We start from the raw sequence: 20,888 nt of genomic DNA, 5'->3' as shown, positions 1-20,888 counted from the left end.
TCCTGTGGGTGAGCTCCAGTTGCCTCCTGCCTCTCCGGAAGCTCACCAACATCAACAGGTGAATCTCACCCAGGCTCCTTTCATATTACTGTGCTACCCTGTGAGATTTTGTGTGCAACCTGTGTGAGTAGGGTGTCAGTATCCCACAGACCTCTGACTCTCCCAAAAGCAAGCCTTGCCTACCTTACTTGTTATGGGGTCTGGTCATTCTAGTATAGGACCCCCAGGCTGGGGAGCCCTATGTGGGACTTGGTACCTGTGTTTCTTGGGGAGAGACTCTGTGATTGTTGTTTTCCTCCTGTTTGTTGGTCACTTATCCTGGCTTATGAGTCTTGTTTATACTGTTCCTTAGCCCCTTCTACCCATCTTGTTGTAGTTCCTTCTTTATATCTTTATTTGTAGAAGATCTTTTTTGCTAGTGTTTGGGTCTTTCTCATCAACAGTTTCTCTGTAAATAGGTATAATATAGGTGTGCCCATGGGAGGAGATGAGCTCAGGTTCTTCTTAGTCTGCCATCTTCTTTAATCATTCTTTTCATCCAGACTCATTTTGTCTTTCCTTTGGGCCAGGAAACTTCATAGAGTCAATTTATTTAAAACTCTCTTTCTTAAACTGATATGAAAGTGAAATTGTTAGTCGTTCTGTTGTTTCTGACTCTTTGCTTTCCCCTAGACTGTAGCCTACCAGGCTCCTCTGTCCATGGGTTTCTCTAGGCAAGAATATTGGAGTGGGTAGCCATTCCATTCTCCAAGTGGTCTGATCCAGGGATTGAACCCAAGTCTCCTGCAGTGCAGGCAGATTCTTTACAATATGAGCTACCAGGGAAACTCAAATTGGTAGAGATGATCTTATTTACAAAGCAGAAATAGAGACACAAATATAAAGAACAAATGCTTGGACATCTAGGGGGAAGGGGAGATGAATTTGGAGATTGAGATCGACACAAACACTATTGAGACTATGTATAAAACAGATAAGTAATGAGAACCCTATATAGCAGAGGAAACTCAATGCTCTATGGTGGCCGAAAAGGGGAAGTAAATCCAAAAAAGAGGATATATATATGGATATGTATGTCTGATTCACTTTGCTGTACAGCCAAAACTAGCACAACATTGTTAATAAATTATACTAAAATAAAAATTTTAAAACATATATAGGAGCCTGTGGTGGTGGTTTAGTTGCTACGTTGTATCTGACTTTTTGTGACCTCATACTGTGGCCCGCCAGGCTCCTCTGTCCATGGGATTTCCCAGGCAAGAATACTGGAGAGGGTTGTCATTCCCTTCTCCAGGGGATCTTTCCAACCCAGGTATCGAATCCCTGTCTGAATGCATTTCAGATGATCTGCCTGGCACGCAGATTCTTTACTGACTGAGCCACCAGGGAAACCTATAGGGGCCTGGGTAGATTATTTTTGACTCTAAAAAGCAACAGTCTCTCCACTAAAAAACTATCATGGTCATAAGCAGTATAATCAGGATGCAGATCAAAATATAAGAAAACCAGAAATGGGAGAGGAAAGGCTGAACTCTCATATATCCATATTCTTGCAAGAAATCTGCTACTGATATTACTATTAGAAATAGAAAATAAGAATTTTGTATTGTTTTACATTGAAAAGCCAATAGATAATCTATTGACATTTTACTTATTCTGAAAAGAGACCTACTATTCCAATCCTGGGCACATGCTTTAGCACCTAATGGTAACATGAGTCGGTTAGTGTTCTATGATGCTCAGTACAAGCTTGGCTGTGGTGCTGGGAACAATGGATCCATCCTTTCATTGTCCTTCAATTTGTTATTGCTGTTTAGTCACTAAATCTTGTGCGACTTATGACCCCATGGACTGTAGCCCACCAGGCTTTTCTGTCTATGGGATTTCCCAGGCAAGAATATTAGAGTGAGTTGCCATTCCCTTCTCCAGGGAATTTTCCTGACACAGGGATCAAAACTGAGCCTCCTGCTTGGCAAGCAGATTCATTACCACTGAGCCACCAGGGAAGCCTGGTCCTTCAGTTAAGAAGTGGTTTCATGTAACAATCAAGAGCAGCTAGATGATCTGGATCCCTTTCCTACTCTATCGACTAGCCATGGACCAGCTGTGTGGTTTGGACAAGTGATTGAACCACCTGGTACTTTATTTGCCTCATGAGTCAAATATATTTCATGATAAGAGAAAAGATCTTACAGATAATGCAGTTTAAAGGAGCTAATATATGCAAGGCATTGAGAACAGTTATAGGGAATTCATTCAGACACACCAATGTTAGTTCTTCTGGTCTTGGCAGGCATTCTCTCTTCTTTTCTAGGGGGCCACAATTTAACCCTTGAAGTTCTCACTCCAGTCCTCGGATTTTCTTTTGTTGCATTTTCATGGGCTTTTCCTCTCTTTGTCTTTTAGCCACTGCCGTTTTGGACTCCTTTTTCCTATTCTAACTACCTAACAACCCTATGATGGATCCTCGTTCCCCAACCAGGGATCAAAACTGTGCCCCCTGCAGTGAAAGCATGGAGTCCTAACCACAGGACCAACAGGGAAGTCCCACTTATCTTTGTTTCACAGGCAGAATCTGAGTAAACAAGGATGGTGAACTCATCTAAGCGCACCAATGACACAGAGTTCTATTCTGATGATATCATGCTGGCAGAATCCTTTTACCCATACCGCTCCAAAATAGGGCACTTGTTTCATCCTTAATTTATCCTTAATAGTCTAGTGTTCACTTAAAGAATTGCAATCAAACTTTTCGGTGTGATCTCACAGTCCAGTTCAAAACATGGATTTCTTTTCTTTGGTGATTATTAGGACTAAATTTTCTAGGTTTTTATCTCTTTATTTCTAGAATGAACCAATAGTAGTTGTACAGCAGCCTTGTTGTCTTGAGTATATGTCATAATAAAGGAATATGGTAATGCCCGCTTCTAAACCTGAAGCTTGCCCACATACAGAAGTCTCTGGATGGGGAGATGTTGAATGGTGGCGCAGTCTGTGTGCCCTCAGTCCCTAGAATTCCCAAGAATTCTATTCATTGGGATACAGTGTCAAATAAAGCCTAAAGGTCAAGTGCAAGTGTGATCCAAGATGACTTCCTGGAAAGCTCAAGAAGTGCTGCAGATGAGGTGGGGCTGAGTTGGGGAGCCCAGGTGGGAAACTGATTGCTGCTGGTGGGAAGGATGTGGGTGGGCACAGACCCAGGAAGGGGATCTTGTGTGGGTTATCTCCACAGTTCTAGTACCGTGAGCTCCAGCCAGCACAGTAGTAAATACCCACATCTTCTTTTTCTACGAAATTTACCGTAAGGGTCGAAGTGAACATTCGAGCATCTTTTCTTGCCTCAATTTTGTTCTTCCCAGCTACTTGATTTCGAGCTGCAGTTGTGGTTGAGGTCACATAAACCAGATGCTCCAAAGCCTGATTCTTTTTTTGCCGGTACCAGTAAACAGTTTCTGATTCAAAATCTGTGCTCTCTATCTTGCAAAGTATGTCAATACTTTTCTTTACTTGTGTGGAAAGGGATATCTGGGCCTGATCCACTTTTGATAACCCAAGTCCAGCTGCAAGTAAAAGAAGAGAATTTCTAATGAACTTCTGATAATGTAAGAAATATCCAAGAATTTCTTTGCTCATTCATCCAAAGTGAAATGATCAGGGAGTTACTCACAAGCCCAGAAGGAGAAAAATGTGAATGCTTCCAGTGGTGACATCCTGTCTGCTGGGCTGTGTGCTCACAGTGAAGGCAGGAAAGTGGGGACCTGGTGGCTGGATGCCTCAAATCAGTGGTAAGAGGCTGAATAGGGGGAGGAGAAGGAAGTAGCCAGACTAATGTGTCCTTGGGCTGTTGGTTTTGGTTGCAGGCTCCTCAGGCCTGAGTCTCCTGTTTCCTCTGGTCCTTCACTGGCTCTGCTGATCTCAAGATAAAACTAGTGGTTTCTGGAGGATTATTTGATATGACTGTGAGGGAGCCATGGAGGAGTCTTGATTTCTGTAGAATGAAAATGGTTTCTCTTTGCCCAGGAGCTAGTATTTGTCTCAGCTTAGTATTTTCAAATATTGTGTGTTTAATAAACATTGACTTTTATGGTAGCAAATATTTAATGAGCTTTGTCTATTTGTTAGGCTATTTCTCTAAATGTTTTTCTTCTCACAGCAATCACTTAATATTGGTGTTGGTAGTTCTGATTTTATACATCAGGAAAATGAGGTTCAGAGGAGCGATGTGACTCAACAAAAGTCACCCAGCTCTTAAGTGGGATGTGCTGGGAAAGATGTTCATTGAAGAAGTTCAGAGAAACAGGTAAAGATAAAAATAAAAATGCCTGTGATCCATATATTGATTCACTTCGTTGAATCACTATTTCTTACCTGTTTTGTGTTAGCAGAAGCTAACACAACATTGTAGAGCACTCAGACACCAATAAAATAATTAAATATACCTGTGTTCATTTTACCAAGACCAACAACTGCTATCATTATGATGTCTTAACTTCTATATTTCTTCCTTGGAATATATAGATATTAACTTGATATTATGAATTATAAATATATTTAAAAGCAACTCTATGTCCTTTGATTGGAGCATTTATTCTATTTACATTTGAAGTAACTATTCATACATATGTACTTATTGCCTTTTCTTTAATAATTGTTTTGTAAGGTTATTCAATGGTTCATTTTTGTTCTTTCCTTCTTCTTTTGCTGTCTTCCCTTTGAATTTAGTAACGTCTTTAGTGTTGTGTTTGGATTCCTTTCTCTTTCAAGTATTATCTTTTATAGATGTTTGGTTTGTGGCTACCATGAGTTTATATGCAGTAGTCTATATAGAGAATAATTTAAGTTGCTTGTCTCTTAAATCAAACACATTTTAACAACCTTTCATTTTTACTCCACACCCCCATGTTTACCGTTTCTTACCTGATTTGTGTCCCTTTCTTTTGCATTTCTTCTTCTTATTGTGGATGTAGACAATTTCACTGCTTTTCACTGTCTCTTAACCTTCTTCATAGCTTTGTGTGTGCATGACTTACCACTTTTACTGTATATTTGTCTTTATCAATGAGATTCTTCCTTTTTTAATTTTCATATTTCTAGTTGTGGCCTTTTGTTTTCTATGTAGAGATGTTCCTGTATTATTTTTTTAAAGATGATTTGGCGGCACTGAACTCTTTTATCTTTTTCTTGTCTTTAAAACTTTTGATATCTCCATCATATCTGAGTGAAAGCTTTTTCTAGATAGAGTGTTTTTAGTTGTAGATTTTTTCCTTTAATTATTTTAAATATATCATGTCACTCTCTTCTTACCTGTAGATTTTCTCCTGAAATGTCAGCTGAGAGCCTTATGGGTTCAGACACTAATAAACTAGAGGAAGGATTCCACAATGACACTTGCCGGCACCAGAGTCCCTGCCAGCACCAGTTCCCCAAAATGCTGCTGCCAGAGTCTGTGTCCTGTGGGTGAGCTCCAGGTGCCTCCTGCCTCTCTGGGAGGCTCACCTACATCAGCAGAATCTGACCCAGGCTCCTTTCATATTACTGTAGCTGCCCTGTAAGATTCTGTGTGCAGTCTGTGTGAATGGGATGTCTATATCCCACAGATCTCTGACTCTCCCAAAAGTAAGCCTTGCCAGCCTTCAAAGCCAAATGTTATGGAGTCTGGTCATTCCAGTGCAGGACCCCCAGTCTGGGGAGCCCTATGTGGGGCTTGGTACTTGTGTTTCTTGGGGAGAAACTCTGCAATTGCTATTTTCCTCCTGTATGTGGGTCACTTATCCTGGCTTATGAGTCTTGTTCATACTGCTCCTTAATCCCTTCTATCCCTCTTGCTGTAGTTTCTTCTTTATATCTTTATTTGTAGAAGATCTTTTTTGATAGTCTTCAGGTCTTTCTCATCAACAGCTTCTCTGTAAATGGTTATAATATTGTTGTCTCCATGGGAGGAAGTGAAAACCCAGGGTTTTCCTACTCTGCCATCTTCTTTGATCATTCTTTTTAACCTAGACTCGTTTTCATGCCTTAGGACCAGGAAGGTTCATAGAGTTAATTTATTTAAAACCCATTTCTTGTCTACATGATTCTATGAACTTACTACCTCCTAACTAGGAGCACATAAAGGTAATTTTTATTTATTAAAAAAGACACATCCCTATGCGGAATTAGAAAAAGGAATTCTGAGGCTAACATAGTATGATCCTGCGGGTAAAGGGAGGCTAGCATGGGTTGGGATTCCAAATTTCTAGGCACCTTGAGTAGAGGTCAGTGGTAGAACATATGTAGGTTACCACTCTGCACATGTGTGAGATCTGGGAGCGTCATTGTTGTGTATAATTGATGTATCTCCTCATTTTGACATTGAAAGCAGGCACTAATTACCAATTTAAAATAGTTTCCACTGTTTTAGAATGGTCCCTTGCAGGTTAGTTCAGTCCCTTTGAGTACATTCTTTTTTTTTTTGTTTCTCTCTCATCCTTCCTCTCATCCCCTGGATGGCTTCACTACACACAGGAGGAGTGTGAATTCTTACAGTCATCCTCCCATCTCCTTTGTGTTCTCATCAGCTTCTAGCTCTTTTCCCTGCTGGTCTCCGAGATTTGCTCTCTTCCTCTGAATTGGCTGGTGTAAGAACCAGAACTTAACCTACCACTGTTGATTCTACATCTTACATTGCTTAAAATTACACAATCTTGTACATCAATTGTATCTCAATAAATCTGGGAAAAATAGGCAAAATAAAAGAAGCAGAAGTGAGCTTGTTCTGGCCATAGCTGCTGTCACCTTCCATGGGTGGCAAATCTCATGGGTTAGTTTCAATAGAAGAAGGACTACAGGTAACATGATTCATTTAGGAAAATAAAAATATGCTGATTATAAATTTTCAAAACATTATCCTCATTGCATATTATTATGATTGTTTATTTAAGTCCAAGCATGGAGTTCACAGCCTTCGTTGTGTATCCCATCTATGGTATTTCTTGGTAAAGTAAATTCACAAAACACAGAAGATAGATGATTTTCTTAGACTTTTGTTCTCCACTAGGGAGAAGGGTCCTAGAGAAGAGTGTACAGAAACAGAACTCTTTAAGAGGTGCCCCAAGGTGACCTTCAAGCCGTGACTTCTTGAGTGGCTCCTCATTATGTCCAGAGCAGGCTCCCCTAGGTAGGGCAACAGGCCTGGGTCAACCCATATTTGCTCACAAATGCCAAAGTATATCTTTATACAGTTACAAACACTAAGGGGATTCACAGTGGCCCAATAGTGCAATTGAAGCAGCAGAGACTATTTGTTTGGACTGATAACTACCTTCTCTAAGCATAAATTCCTTCTTCCATGAAACACTTATTTGCAGGGTTTTTCTTAACGATAATTATATGAGCTTCTGAATATGTATGACAAATTATCTGGCAGCCAGTGGGAGCTAAATTGTTATCAAGTCCATTATGTTCATTGTCAGTACCTTTGGCCCGAATTCTTCACAGTTACTGAAAATCTCTGGGAAATTAAATAATGCATCTTCTCTTCTTTCTCTCTGAGATAATCAGGCCATTTCAACACTCATAGCCTCTAAATAGGAATCCACATCAACAGGAAATGATGTCAAAACAGACATTTAGGGGCACAGTTACTAACATCTGTAGGGGTACAATCGATAGCCATCAGAGCCCCTTTCCTCTTTTCTTTGATAAGGTATAGACCTGAGAAGCACAGGAAATGCTGCAGGCTGAGGCTGAGGTCTAGTCAGGGCTGAGGTCTGGACTCAGGACCAAGGTTGCTCCACGTTGGGAAGGATGTGGTCACAGTCATGATAAGGAGTATTTGTGCTCATTTTCTTGGCTCTAATGGTACTCTAAGGTTCCCAGGGGCTATTATATTAGGTCTTCATTTCATCTTCTTCTTCTGTGAATTTTACAAACTCTATGGTTGCAGTACTTTAATCATAACTGATCTTGAACATGGTTGTTTTTTTTTTAAGTAAATATCTGATTTTCAAACTCCTGATTTGGTATCAGCATTTGTGTGTATATGGAAAGTTATATCTGGATACTCGACAGTGAAAATATATGTTCCTTCCTGATATTAAATTACATATTTTCCTTTGCTTCAATTGGAATAGCATTTCCAACAAAAAGCAAAATAATCAAGAAATAAAATATTACTTTTTCTTTGCTGGCCTGGGTAACTATGTTGTAAATCAACTATACTTTTATTGAAGTAAGTATACTTGATTTACAATATTATGTTATCTTCAGGTGTACAGCATAGTGATTCAGCATTTTTATGGATTATACGCCATTTAAAGTTATTACAAAACAATAGTTCTATTTCTCTGTGCTTCTGCTTATTTATTTTGTACATAGTAGTTTGTGACTCTTAAACCTAGACCTATCACTTGCCCCTCCCCACCTCCCTCTCCACACTGGTAAACACTAGCTTGTTCTCTATATCTGAGAGTCTTGCTATTGTTATATTCTTTTGTTCTACTTTTCAGATTCCACATATAAGTGATAACATAAAGTATTTCTCTTCCTCTGTCTGACTTATTTCACTGGAAGTTACTTAAAAATAAAAGTGTTAGTCACTCAGTTGTATCCAATTCTTTATGACCCCATGGACTGTAACCTGCCAGGCTCCTCTGTCCATGGAATTTTCCAGGCAAGAATACTGGGATGGGTTGCCATTTCTTTCTCCAAGGGATCTTCTCAACCCAGGGATCAAACCTGGGTCTCCTGCAGTGCAGGAAAATTCTTTACCATGTGAGCCACCAGGAAAAAAATCCTTACCAAATCTAAGAAATAGAGAAAAAAATGTGCATACTCAGAGCAATATTCATAGATGAATATTTGTACTCATACATCCTGTCTACCCAGGCTGAGTGCCCAAAAAGGATAAGGAGCAGATAGAAAAGAGGAACAGGAAGAGTAGGAAACAGCCTCCCAGGGTTTTAGTAAAGGAAACACATTCCTCCATGAGGTTAATCAGTATAAAAAGAATGCACTCCTACACCTTCATCTTTTGGTTCATGGACTTAAACCTTCTGGCTATGAGTTAGATGTCACTATATTTGGTCACTGGAGGAGAACGCAGTCAATCCAAGGTCACTGTCAAGGAGGGAACCCTGACCTCACTGTTCTCCCACTTTCCAGTCTTCCAAACAACGACCAGAAATAAGATCATTAGTCTAGTTCATGAAGGCCTGACTTGTAAGGCATAAAGGAGAGTTAAGAGAAATGGAAAGTCAATCTGGAAGAACAAAAGGAAGAAATCAAACAGATGTTCAAATAAATGGGTTATCTTTGCCCCCAGATAAGTAATATAGGTTGAAGAGTAGGAAGAAGGCTTCACCAAGCTTGTTTCATTTCACTTTCCAAAAAGCCACTAAGATCCCGTCCTTAACAGAACAGGATATACCCCTGCTCCTTCAGTAAGAAAACAGGAAACCAGACAGGTGCTGAGAGAGTATCATTGAATTCTGTACTTTCTAACTGATAAACTTAATAGAGAGGAACATGTGTTTCTTTTTTTTTCTCCTCAGGGCTTCGAAATCCTAGTGCCCAAGGAAGGAATGCTTTGGTCAGGTGACACAGTCTTCATTTCTTTGAACTTCAAATTCCAGCTGGGCCAAAATTAAATGGAAATCAATGAGTGAAGGTGCCCATTAGTGGACTCCATAGGGGTTAGTCTCCTGCATCAACAGCAGGTTGGAGAAATGTGAAGAGTGGAACTTGAGGAGAAAACAGAAAACCTTCAACAGAGTCCATCCTTTTTGCCCCTTAGCATCCCCTTATGTCGTTGAACTGACTGAGAAATCCATGCCCCAAAGAAGGGAACTCACAGAGTCAAAGCCGAAAGTCTATCATTTCTAGGATCTCCAGGTGAAGATCACGTGAGGCTGATTTTCTAGCAACCTTCTGTTATAGCCACGTGTTCCGGGAAACAAGCTCACTCAGAAGGACGATGCAGGTAGTGAAGTGCAGTTTATTACACCGGCGGGCCCAAGGCAGAGTATCTTCTTAGCCAAGGACCCCGACCAGCATTTGTGAAAATCTTTTATGCCCCATGTGTGCGTGTCTGAACCCACCACCCCAATTTCCTTGTGACTTACATAAACAAAGAAAAGGTAAATACGATCACAATAACCCCATTATGTGTTCAAACAATCAATTATCAATAAGCCCGAGGTGACAGAAAAAATTTATGACCTGTCCGGAGGTAGGGGCATTAGTGTATGTTTTCTTTTAGGTGATGAGTAACCTGCATACAATCTTCAAGATTCCCCTGTCCGGAGGGGGTCTTATCCTTCTATTGTCGTTTCCACAGGCACTAAGCACAGAGTTCAGAGTCCATTAGAGAGGTGGCCGAACTTGATCAGCACAAACCGGCCTAAGATGGAGTCCAGGCCCCATGAATTCCTTCTTCACTGTGAGAGGTAGAGCGTCATGTTCTCAGGCAATAGGAGTGCCAGCAACCTTGCAGACTGAAACACCTCCTGTGCAGTGAAGTGTACAGTTCTTGCTCATCACTGCATCTGGACAAAACAGAAGTAAAGAAAGTAAGAACGTTGTAGTGAAAGGTTGTTGCTCTACCACGAAAGATGGTGGGATTCTTGGCCTCTGGAGGAGAAGAATTCAATCCGGTGCCAGAGACAAGGCTTGATCGCTCAGAGCTTTTGTGTAATAAAATTTTATTAAAGTATAAAAGAGATAGAGAAAGCTTCTGACATAGACATCAGAAGGGGGCAGAAAGAACACCAGCCTGCTAGTTTTTAGCTGGATGTTATATAGTTACTAACAGTCTGTTAATGAAAGAAAGGAATGTCTAAAAACCCAGAGAATGGCACCAGGATCCTTACCCACAAGATGCATTTTGAGATAATCTTAGCACCAGTCATCCAGGCCATAAAATGATTGACTTAAATCTTGTATAAAGGCAGATTACCATACAAATAATTCCGTTTACATGGATTAGGAGAACATTGTATGAGGATAACATACTGGTTTGTCAAGTCAGTTCTGAGCCTTTAGGTGGGACCAACTTGAAGACAGAGTTTGGGGTAAATGCATAGTACATTAACATAGCTTAAGACAAACATTTCCATAAGAAAAATGTATTGGTTAGCTCAAAATTTGAGAAAAGTTAAGTTCAGGTGGAACCAGGTGTCATTATGGCAACACAGTATTTTTAAGAGAAACCTGTTTTTAAATTTGTATAGAGAAGGAGAAAAAATACATCACTAGTTTGTTTCCTCCTGCTGCTTAAGAGAGAGAGAAAAAAAATTGTCTGACATTTGCAGCCTATTTCCTCCGTTTGGCGACCCCTGGCCTTCCTGCCTGTTACCTTCTCAGTAGCATAGGGTTAATAAGACTGCATGGAATTCCCTGGTGGTCAAGTGGTTAAGACCCCTTGCTTTCACTGCTGAGGGCCTGAGTTGGATCCCTGGTCAGGAAACTAAGGTCTCATCAGCTACACGGCCAAAAAAAAAAAAAAGAAGAAGAAGACTGCATATTTTTGACACTATCTGTACGTTATAGTGTCTATAATAAGGGGGAAAAAAGACAGTTAAGCCCAATAAGCCACTCTGAGCATTAACATGGTCTTTCACTTGCCAGATAGGCTCACTAGAAATCAGGAGAGAAAATAAGGTTTTATTTTGTAAAGAAGCAAAAGCTGCTGGAGGAGGCGGGGGAGGAAAAGTGGTCAAGACAGAGCCTTTCTAACCATCAATTTTTACATGTTGTCTCCAAGTACTCAATAGCTTCTGAGGTATTTTTAACATTATGAATTATGTGAATTTTTCTTAAAAATAAATTCTGAACTAAAATTCAAAAGTAGTAAAAGTTTTCTATTAGACAATATAGGAGCCACAGTAGTGATGTAGAAAGCAATTATCTATGATCCCAATCTCCAGACATGATCACTACAAAGCTGTGCCTTCCTCTGCCTTGGGCTAATTCTCCAAACCCATTCTCGGGGTTGAAAGTAAAGTCACTCAAGTCAAAAGAGTCAATATGGATTTCCAGGTGCACCTAGCAATTTTCAGAATTGTGACTTTTCCAACTTAACTCTTAGGGAACACATATCACTTTTCCCACAGTGTTAATATGTGTGGGGAGTTGGTAATACTTGATATATTACAGAAAATACTGACTTTTAAGGTTTTCCTAGACTTTCGCTGCTCTTCAGTTGCTAGCTGTGTCTGACTCTTTGCGACCCCATGGACTACAGCACATCAGGCTCCCCTGTCCTTCACTATCTCCTGCAGTTTGCTCAAATTCATGCCCATTGAGTCGGTGATGCTATCTAACCATTTCATCCTCTGCTGCCTCCTTCTCCTTTCCCAGCATTCAGGGTCTTTCCCAATGAGTCAGATCTTTACATCAAGTGGCCAAAGTGTTGCAGGAAGGGGGACCCCTTCCAGGGCCAAAAACTGGGCTCTTGTCTAACACTCGGAAACGAATTGTCCGAGGAGACACATGTGCTGACAAAGCAAGAGATTTTATTGGGAAAGGGCACCTGGGTGGAGAGCAGTAGGGTAAGGGAACCCAGGAGAACAGCTCTGCCGCGTGGCTCACAGTCTTGGGTTTTATGGTGATGGGATTAGTTTCCGGGTGGTCTTTGGCCAATCATTCTAATTCAGAGTCTTTTCCTGGTGGCGCACGCATCACTCAGCCAAGATGGATGCTAGCAAGAGGGATTCTGGGAAGTGGACAGACACGCGGTGTCTCCTTTTGACCTTTCCCGAACTCTTCCGGTTGGTGGTGGCGTATTAGTTCCCTATTCTTTAACAGGATCTCCTGTCATAAAACAACTCATGCGAATAGTTACTATGGTGCCTGACCAGGGTGGGCGGTTTCAATCAGTGTGCTTCCCCTAACAAAAGTACTGGCACTTCAGCTACACCCTCAGTCCTTCCAATGAACATTCAGGGTTGATTTCCTTTCGGACTGGCTGGTTTGATCTCCTTGCAGTCCAAGGGATTCTTAAGAGTCTTCTCCAGCACCACAATTCGAAAGTATCAGTTCTTCAGCTCTCATATTCAGCATTAATTAGATAATACTACATTGGTTCTATTACTTACAGTCACTGTGAATCAACTGCTTCTGGTATAAGAAGAAGTTAAATCCAAATCATCAGGAGATTTCATGCATCCATCTATAGAAAATCCCTATCCACCTATTAGGTAATGCAAACACCTCAATAATAATGGAAATATAGACCTCATTTCAACAGACATTAATTGAGCCACTTCTGTCTTTAGTACTGTTCATCCTTATAAAGTGCTTTCGGTATTCTATGAATCAGGCTGGTTTGCCTCTGGCTGGTTTGCCTTTGATATGTGTGTCCTTAGTGAAGCTCACATTGGTCTAAAGAAGAAAAGCAGGAGGAGTAAGTGACTCCACATATAGACTTGTTTCCCCCCGACCCACATAGGGCTTATTGGTCCATGAGCAAGCCACTGTTACTCTCACCTGTGTGCACCCTAAATGTACTAGGGACCCCTGATTGAAAACTTATATTGAAATTGATCTGGGATGGCTTCTCATGGGATTTTCCTTGTATCTAGCTAATCTATCTTTAAGCTGTAAGTCAGCCCCACTATGACCAATGTGGTGCTAAGCCCTAGGTACAAAGCCCTGGGGGGGGGGGTCCTGTACCTCTAGATGCTCTACAAGGACCACTATTTTCCAGGTGAGGAAATGGAGTATAGCAGAGATCCTCCTTGTCACATGGCCGGTAAATGCCAGAGCTCAGGTCAGACCTAAGTCGCTCTGATACCAGAGACCAAAGTCTTCACCACCTGGCTAGGCCCTTTGTGTAGACAGATAATTGTTTTCTATTGAGAAATCAGAAAACATAAGAGTTATTTGAAAAAACAAACCTAAGAATTATTTATCCTTCAATTCTTTTAACCAGAGCAAATCTACTTTAATCTGTTTTACCTAAGGAAAATCACATTTGAAGAAGACAAAGATCTTATTTGTTTTGTCACGGCAAAACAACAAAAATTATAAACCATGAACTGAGCTAGAAGTTACCAGAATTCCTGAGAGATTTATGACCCTGAGATGTATTAATATTTAATTTGAGGACTATCATTTCACTGCAGACTGGCAGCCCAATGGCAGAGAGGGGGTGCTACAGCAATGACCTCCAGATCTGAGAAAGCATATGACATTTTCAGTGTCTGCTGTGCACAATGCCTGGCTCAGAGTGTCAGTCAGATGCTTACTGTGGGATAGGTGGAATCTTCAGTAGTTCAGAAAATGAACTACTCCTCAAGCTCCAATCCAAAGTAGACTTAGACTTGGACTCAGTAAGTAGCAGCGTTTATAAGTTTTGTGCAAAATCAAATATCACCATTCCAGGCATGTATTTGATATATTTATCCTTGCAGTCAGCCCTGCTTGTGGTTAGATCATGTGTTTGTTACAGTTTAGCCTCCAGGCTTAATAATAAGTAACATTTAATCTAATATCCACAATTTTAATCAAAGGAGATAAGTGGATCAGAAAAAAAAATGAAATGACATGCAAATCATACAAAAGATGTCACATGGACTTCCTTGGTGGTTAAGGCTTTACACTTTCATTGCAGGGAGTACAGGTTTGATCCTTAGTCGGGGAACTAAGATCCCATATTTCATGTGGTGCAGCCAAAAATTAATTAATTAATTAAATTTAAAAAGGAGTCACAGATAGTATGGTGTATATATCTCTGCAGAAAATAAAACAGTGTGTTGTGGAGGCTGAATAAACATGAGTGCCTTGGGAAAGCCTGTTGGAGAGCAAGATGATTCCCGAAAACAGAAGCCTGGTTATTTGCAGGTACTTCTTTTTTTAATTAATTTTTTAATTGGAGGAAAATTGTTTTTCAATGTTGTGATGGTTTCTGCCATCAGTTTAGTTCAGTTCAGTTCAGTCGCTCAGTCCTGTCTGACTCTTTGTGACCCCATGAATTGCAGCACGCCAGGCCTCTCTGTCCATCACCAACTCCTGGAGTCCACCCAAACCCATGTCCATCGAGTCGGTGATGCCATCCAACCATCTCATCCTCTGTCGTCCCCTTCTCCTCCCGACCCCAATCCTTCCCAGCATTAGGGTCTTTTCCAATGAGCCAACTCTTCACATGAGGTGGCCAAAGTATTGGAGTTTCAGCTTCAACATCAGACCTTCCAATGAACACCCAGGATTGATCTCCTTTAGGATGGATTGATTGGATCTCCTTGCAGTCCAAGGGACTCTCAAGAGTCTTCTCCAATACCACAGTTCAAAAGCATCAATTCTGTGGTGCTCAGCTTTCTTCACCGTCCAACTCTCACATCCATACATGACTACTGGAAAAACCATAGCCTTGACTAGATGGACTTTTGTTGGCAAAGTAATGTCTCTGCTTTTAAATATGCTATCTAGGTGGGTCATAACCTTCCTTCCAAGGAGTAAGCATCTTTTAATTTCATGGCTGCAATCACCATCTGCAGTGATTTTGGAGCCCCCCAAAATAAAGTCTGCCGCTGTTTCCACTGTTTCCCCATCTATTTCCCATGAAGTGATGGGACCAGATGCCATGATCTTAGTTTTCTGAATGTTGAGCTTTAAGCCAACTTTTTCACTCTCCTCTTTCACCTTCATCAAGAGGCTCTTTAGTTCTTCTTTGCTTTCTGCCATAAGGGTGGCATCATCCGCATATCTGAGGTTTTTGGTATTTCTCCTGGCAATCTTGATTCCAGCTTGTGTTTATTCCAGCCCAGCGTTTCTCAGGATGTACTCTGCATATAAGTTAAATAAGCAGGGTGACAATATACAGCCTTGAGGTACTCCTTTCCCTATTTGGAACCAGTCTGTTGTTCCATGTCCAGTTCTAACTGTTGCTTCCTGAAATGCATACAGGTTTCTCAAGAGACAGGTCAGATGGTCTGGTATTCCCATCTCTTGAAGAATTTTCCACAGTTTATTGTGATCCACACAGTCAAAGGCTTTGGCATAGTCAATAAAGCAGAAATAGATGTTTTTCTGGAACTCTCTTGCTTTTTTGATGATCCAGCGGATGTTGGCAATTTGATCTCTGGTTCCTCTGCCTTTTCTAAAACCGCTTGAACATCTAGAAGTTCACGGTTCACGTATTGCTGAAGCCTGGCTTGGAGAATTTTGAGCATTACTTTACTAGCATGTGAGATGAGTGCAATTGTGCAGTAGTTTGAGCATTCTTTGGCATTGCCTTTCTTTGGGATTGGAACGAAGACTGACCTTTTCCAGTCCTGTGACCACTGCTGAGTTTTCCAAATTTGCTGGCATATTGAGTGCAGCACTTTCACAGCATCACCTTTGAAGATTTGAAATAGCTCAACTGGAATTCCATCACCTCCACTAGCTTTATTCGTAGTGATATTTTCTAAGGCCCACTTGACTTCACATTCCAGGATGTCTGGCTCTAGGTGAGTGATCACACCATCGTGATTATCTGGGTCGGGAAGATCTTTTTGGTACAGATCTTCTGTGTATTCTTGCCACCTCTTCTTAATATCTTCTGCTTCTGTTAGGTCCATACCATTTCTGTCCTTTATCAAGCCTATCTTTGCATGAAATGTTCCTTTGGTATCTCTAATTTTCTTGAAGAGATCTCTAGTCTTTCCCAATCTGTTTTTTCCTCTATTTCTTTGCATTGATCGCTGAGGAAGGCTTTCTTATCTCTCCTTGCTATTCTTTGGAACTCTACATTCAAATGGGAATATCTTTCCTTTTCTCCTTTGCTTTCGCTTCTCTTCTCTTCCTAGCTATCAGTAAGGCCTCCTCAGACAGCCATTTTGCTTTTTTGCATTTCTTTTCCATGGGGATTTTCTTGATCGTTGTCTGCTGTACAATGTCACGAACCTCTGTCCATAGTTCATCAGGCACTCTGTCTATCAGATCTAGTCCCTTAAATCTATTTGTCACTTCTACTGTATACTCATAAGGGATTTGATCTAGGTCATACCTGAATGGACTAGTGGTTTTCCCTACTTTCTTCAATTTAAGTCTGAATTTGGCAATAAGCAGTTCATGATCTGAGCCACAGTCTGCTCCCAGTCTTGTTTTTGCTGAGTGTATAGAGCTTCTCCATCTTTGGCTGCAAAGAATATAATCAATCTGATTTCGGTGTTGACCATCTGGTGATGTCCACGTGTAGAGTCTTCTCTTATGTTGTTGGAATAGGGTGTTTGTTATTACCAGTGCATTCTCTTGGCAAAACTCTGTTAGCCTTTGCCCTGCTTCATTCTGTACTCCAAGGCCAAATTTGCCTGTTACGCCAGGTGTTTCTTGACTTCCTACTTTTGCATTCCAGTCCCTTATAATGAAAAGGAAATTTTTTTTGAGTGTTAGTTCTAGAAGGTCTTGTAGGTCTTCATATAACCGTTCAACTGCAGCTTCTTCGGCGTTACTGGTCGGGGCATAGACTTGGATTACTGTGATATTGAATGGTTTGCCTTGGAAACGAACAGAGGTCATTCTATCGTTTTTGAGATTACATCCAAGTACTGCCTTTCGGGCTCTTCAGTTGACCATGACGGCTACTCCATTTCTTCTAAGGGATTCTTGCCCACAGTAGTAGATATAATGATCATCTGAGTTAAATTCACCCATTCAAGTCCATCTTAGTTTGCTGATTCCTAGAATGTCAACGTTCACTCTTGCCATCTCCTGTTTGACCACTTCCAATTTGCCTTGATTCATGGACCTAACATTCCAGGTTCCTATGCAATATTGCTCTTTACAGCATGGGACTTGGCATCTATCACCAATCACCTCCACAGCTGGGTATTGTGTTTGCTTTGGCTCCATCCCATCATGCTTTCTGGAGTTATTTCTCCACTGATCTCCATTAGCATATTAGACACCTACTGAAAATTGTTTTTCAATGTTGTGATGGTTTCTGCCATACAAAAATGCAAATAAGCCATAATTATACATATGCATACATCATTATATAAATACATGTATACATTACATATAATATATATATAATTGTATATATGAACCTCCTTCCCCTCCCCCCACCACACCCCCTAGATCATCACAAAGTGTCTGGCTGGGCTCCCTGTGTTATATAGCACAAAGCTTCCTCTTTGAGAAAATGTGGGATTTGGCAAATTCGCAGAGTCACCCACATAAAAGTTTACCTAGAAGACTGCACAGAAGCATACAGGTGGTAACTGTGGTTTTGTAACTCACGATAGTGTATGAAAACCCAAGGATCGTTTATTGAATGGCATGACTCTAATGTCTTCTACCGTGCACATCCCAGAGGGCACAGTAGTAGGTGGCAGAGTCTTGTTCCCGTACATCGTGAATGGTGAGCGTTGATGTAGAAATTTCAGGTATCATGTCTGCCTCAAACTTGCTCAACAGAATGCCTGATTCTCTTTTGATGGTGTTGTTAGAGAAAATGTGTAGCAGGTGCTGTATGGCTTGACCGGGTCTTTCTTGATACCAATATACAGATGTAGTAGGAATTGTTACACCAGATACCATGCATTCCAGGCGGGCTGTTTTAGACAGCTTTTTGGTACTGGAAATTTGAGGTTGCTCTAGATGACCTATACCATACACACACACTGGGCGGGGGGCGGGGGGGGGAGAGGAGAGTAAATAAACCTGAAAGTTGGAGTTTTTTTTAAAGGACAAAATTTAGAGAATATTGGTCAAAGGAAATTGGGGGAAAAGAACAACTTACAAGCCCTGAGGACAGTCAGAGTTAACATCTGGAACGGTGACAGCATGTCTGCATTAACAGTGGTGTCCTCCAGGACAGTCTGCGAGCATTGCTGAAAATGGTTTAACACCTTTAGGGCTTGGCTGAGTCCATCAAGTCAAACCTCCCATTGGTGCGGGCGAACACGACTCTTGCTTCATTGAGAAGGAATGTCTTCAGCACACATTAGCCCATCCTCTCCATTTGAAGACAGTGGTTCAAGGACTTCCAGCTCAGTAGAGACCACACAGATGGCCACCTTAGAACTCGGATAGGACTCATTTTTCCAAACTGTGTTCATGAATCTGCCATTAGGTACAAGACATTATGCGAAGTTCTTTGGGTGTAATAAAGACGCAATAGAAACAGAGCGGGACCCTATGGTCCTTGTCCCCCCAAGTCCTCTGCTTGCCTTTTGTCTGGCCAAATCTTAGCAAAAGAATAAGTTTAATTATAGAAGTAAACATGCAGACACAAAGAAAAAGAAAGGAGACCAAATAATAATAGTTTAGTCATTAAGCAGAGTCAAGGACATTTAGTTCCTTCTCAAGGGCTATAGATAATATTTTGAGCCCTATCCTGTGAGCTCTTATAGAGACTGAAATCCCCAACAGCTGGAGAAGTTAACCAGCTGATGACCAGACTGTAACTGAATTGACCCTGTAGCTGAAGATTAACTGTGCCTAAACCAATCAAGACGACGCTGATCAGATCATTGATGACCCATTGTAAGATAACAGAGCTGACTGCGCTGTTTCTGCATGTTGCCTTCTCCCTCTGTCTATGAAAGCTCTTACTCCCTGATTGTTCGGTGGGGTGGGGGATTGGCCTTTGGACAGGCATCCTTCCTTCCCACTCCCCACCCCTGTTTGTCAGCATCCAAAATAAAACAAAATTTCCTCTCTACCAACCTTGTTTCTTTATTGGTTTGGAGGGGCAAGCAGCAGGACTCCACTTTTCGTTACATAATGATAGAACATCTTAACTATGGAGAGCGGTCTAATGGGGAGATGGGGTGACTTAATGCTATGATCTTAATATTTATTCTCTCTTTTCTCCCACTGCCTTTCACAGAAGAAATTCTCCATAACTCCAGAGAGTTGTCAGGTCAGAGTTGGTGGGGAAAAAAGGATGATCTGGCCTGGGTTCTGCATCGTTGCGCTCATCGAGAACTTCTGTAACCAGCTTCGGTTCATCAGTCTGCTTACATCCTCTCGGTTACCCACATACCTACAGCATATGGTGCTTGCTGATCACTTCGGGGTCTTAAGACTCCATTCCAGTTTGTTTGCTTCCATTTAAATTTCAGGTTTGTGTCTTCCCTCTTGGCTACCTGAACAGTATATCTCTACCAAATCCCAGTTTCTCTTCTGTGAAACAGAACTTCCCCTCTCTGGATTGCTGAGTTTCTTTTCAGTCTTTTTCTTTCTCTAACCCAAGGCATTTGATTTGTGTAGTGTGTTTTTAAGAAATTAAGGGTTTAGTCTCTGGCTTCTTTGAAGATTTCGTTTTAAAGTGACAGGCTCTGATAGGTTCAGAGGAAAAGAGGTGAAGCTGCTGCTGGATCAGACTGAATCCACGTTGCTGTCAGATCTGCCAACTTCCTTGTCAAGTGAATGACCCAGTAATGGGGCTCTTCCTGGGAGCTTGGCTCTCTGGACAGACAGCAGTGTAATCCCATAAACAGTGAGCTGAAGGAAAATGGTCCTTCTCAGGATAGAAGCACCAAAAGGGGATGTTTGGAGAGTCTGACTTGAGACCCTGTGATTCTGTGAGGCTATATTGCTTTGGAAAAGATAGAATGACTGCTGGAGTCCAAAAACTACCACTTGAAAGATATGTGTTCTTGGGCAAGTCATTGTAAATGAGAATAACGATGCTTACTCTGGATACATTATTCATCCTGTGCCAGGGACTATGACAGGTTGTGTTTAAATAAATACTATCTAAGTCAGTCTTAAGTACCATTTAATTCTTATGTCATTTTAATCCTTGTAATAATACTTCAAATTGGTTATATTCAATCACATTTGATGATGGAAGAACCAGAATCTTTAAGAGTTTCGTCTTCTCACTGTCATTTAAGAAGAAGGTAATGAAGCCTGGATTCAAACCCAAGTCTAACAAATTACAAAACCCGTGCCCATCTACTCAATAAATAAATAAA

General features: G+C 41.0%; 1 long non-coding RNA gene across 1 annotated transcript in view; it reads left to right on the top strand.

Moving 5' to 3' along the window:
- The window catches only part of LOC145524701 (uncharacterized), a 29,034-nt gene extending 8,146 nt beyond the window's left edge, over positions 1–20,888 (top strand). The window contains exons 3-4 of the long non-coding RNA XR_014067769.1: positions 14,717–14,820; positions 19,796–20,888. This is a non-coding gene — a long non-coding RNA (uncharacterized LOC145524701). The remainder of the gene's footprint in view (positions 1–14,716; positions 14,821–19,795) is intronic.

This window comes from Giraffa tippelskirchi, chromosome 10 (genome assembly GCF_054371585.1).
Source record: "Giraffa tippelskirchi isolate mGirTip1 chromosome 10, T2T-mGirTip1v1.2.pri, whole genome shotgun sequence".
Taxonomy (NCBI): domain Eukaryota; kingdom Metazoa; phylum Chordata; class Mammalia; order Artiodactyla; family Giraffidae; genus Giraffa; species Giraffa tippelskirchi.
Note: the sequence above shows the minus strand (reverse complement) of the source record. Positions and strands in the feature narration are given on the sequence as shown.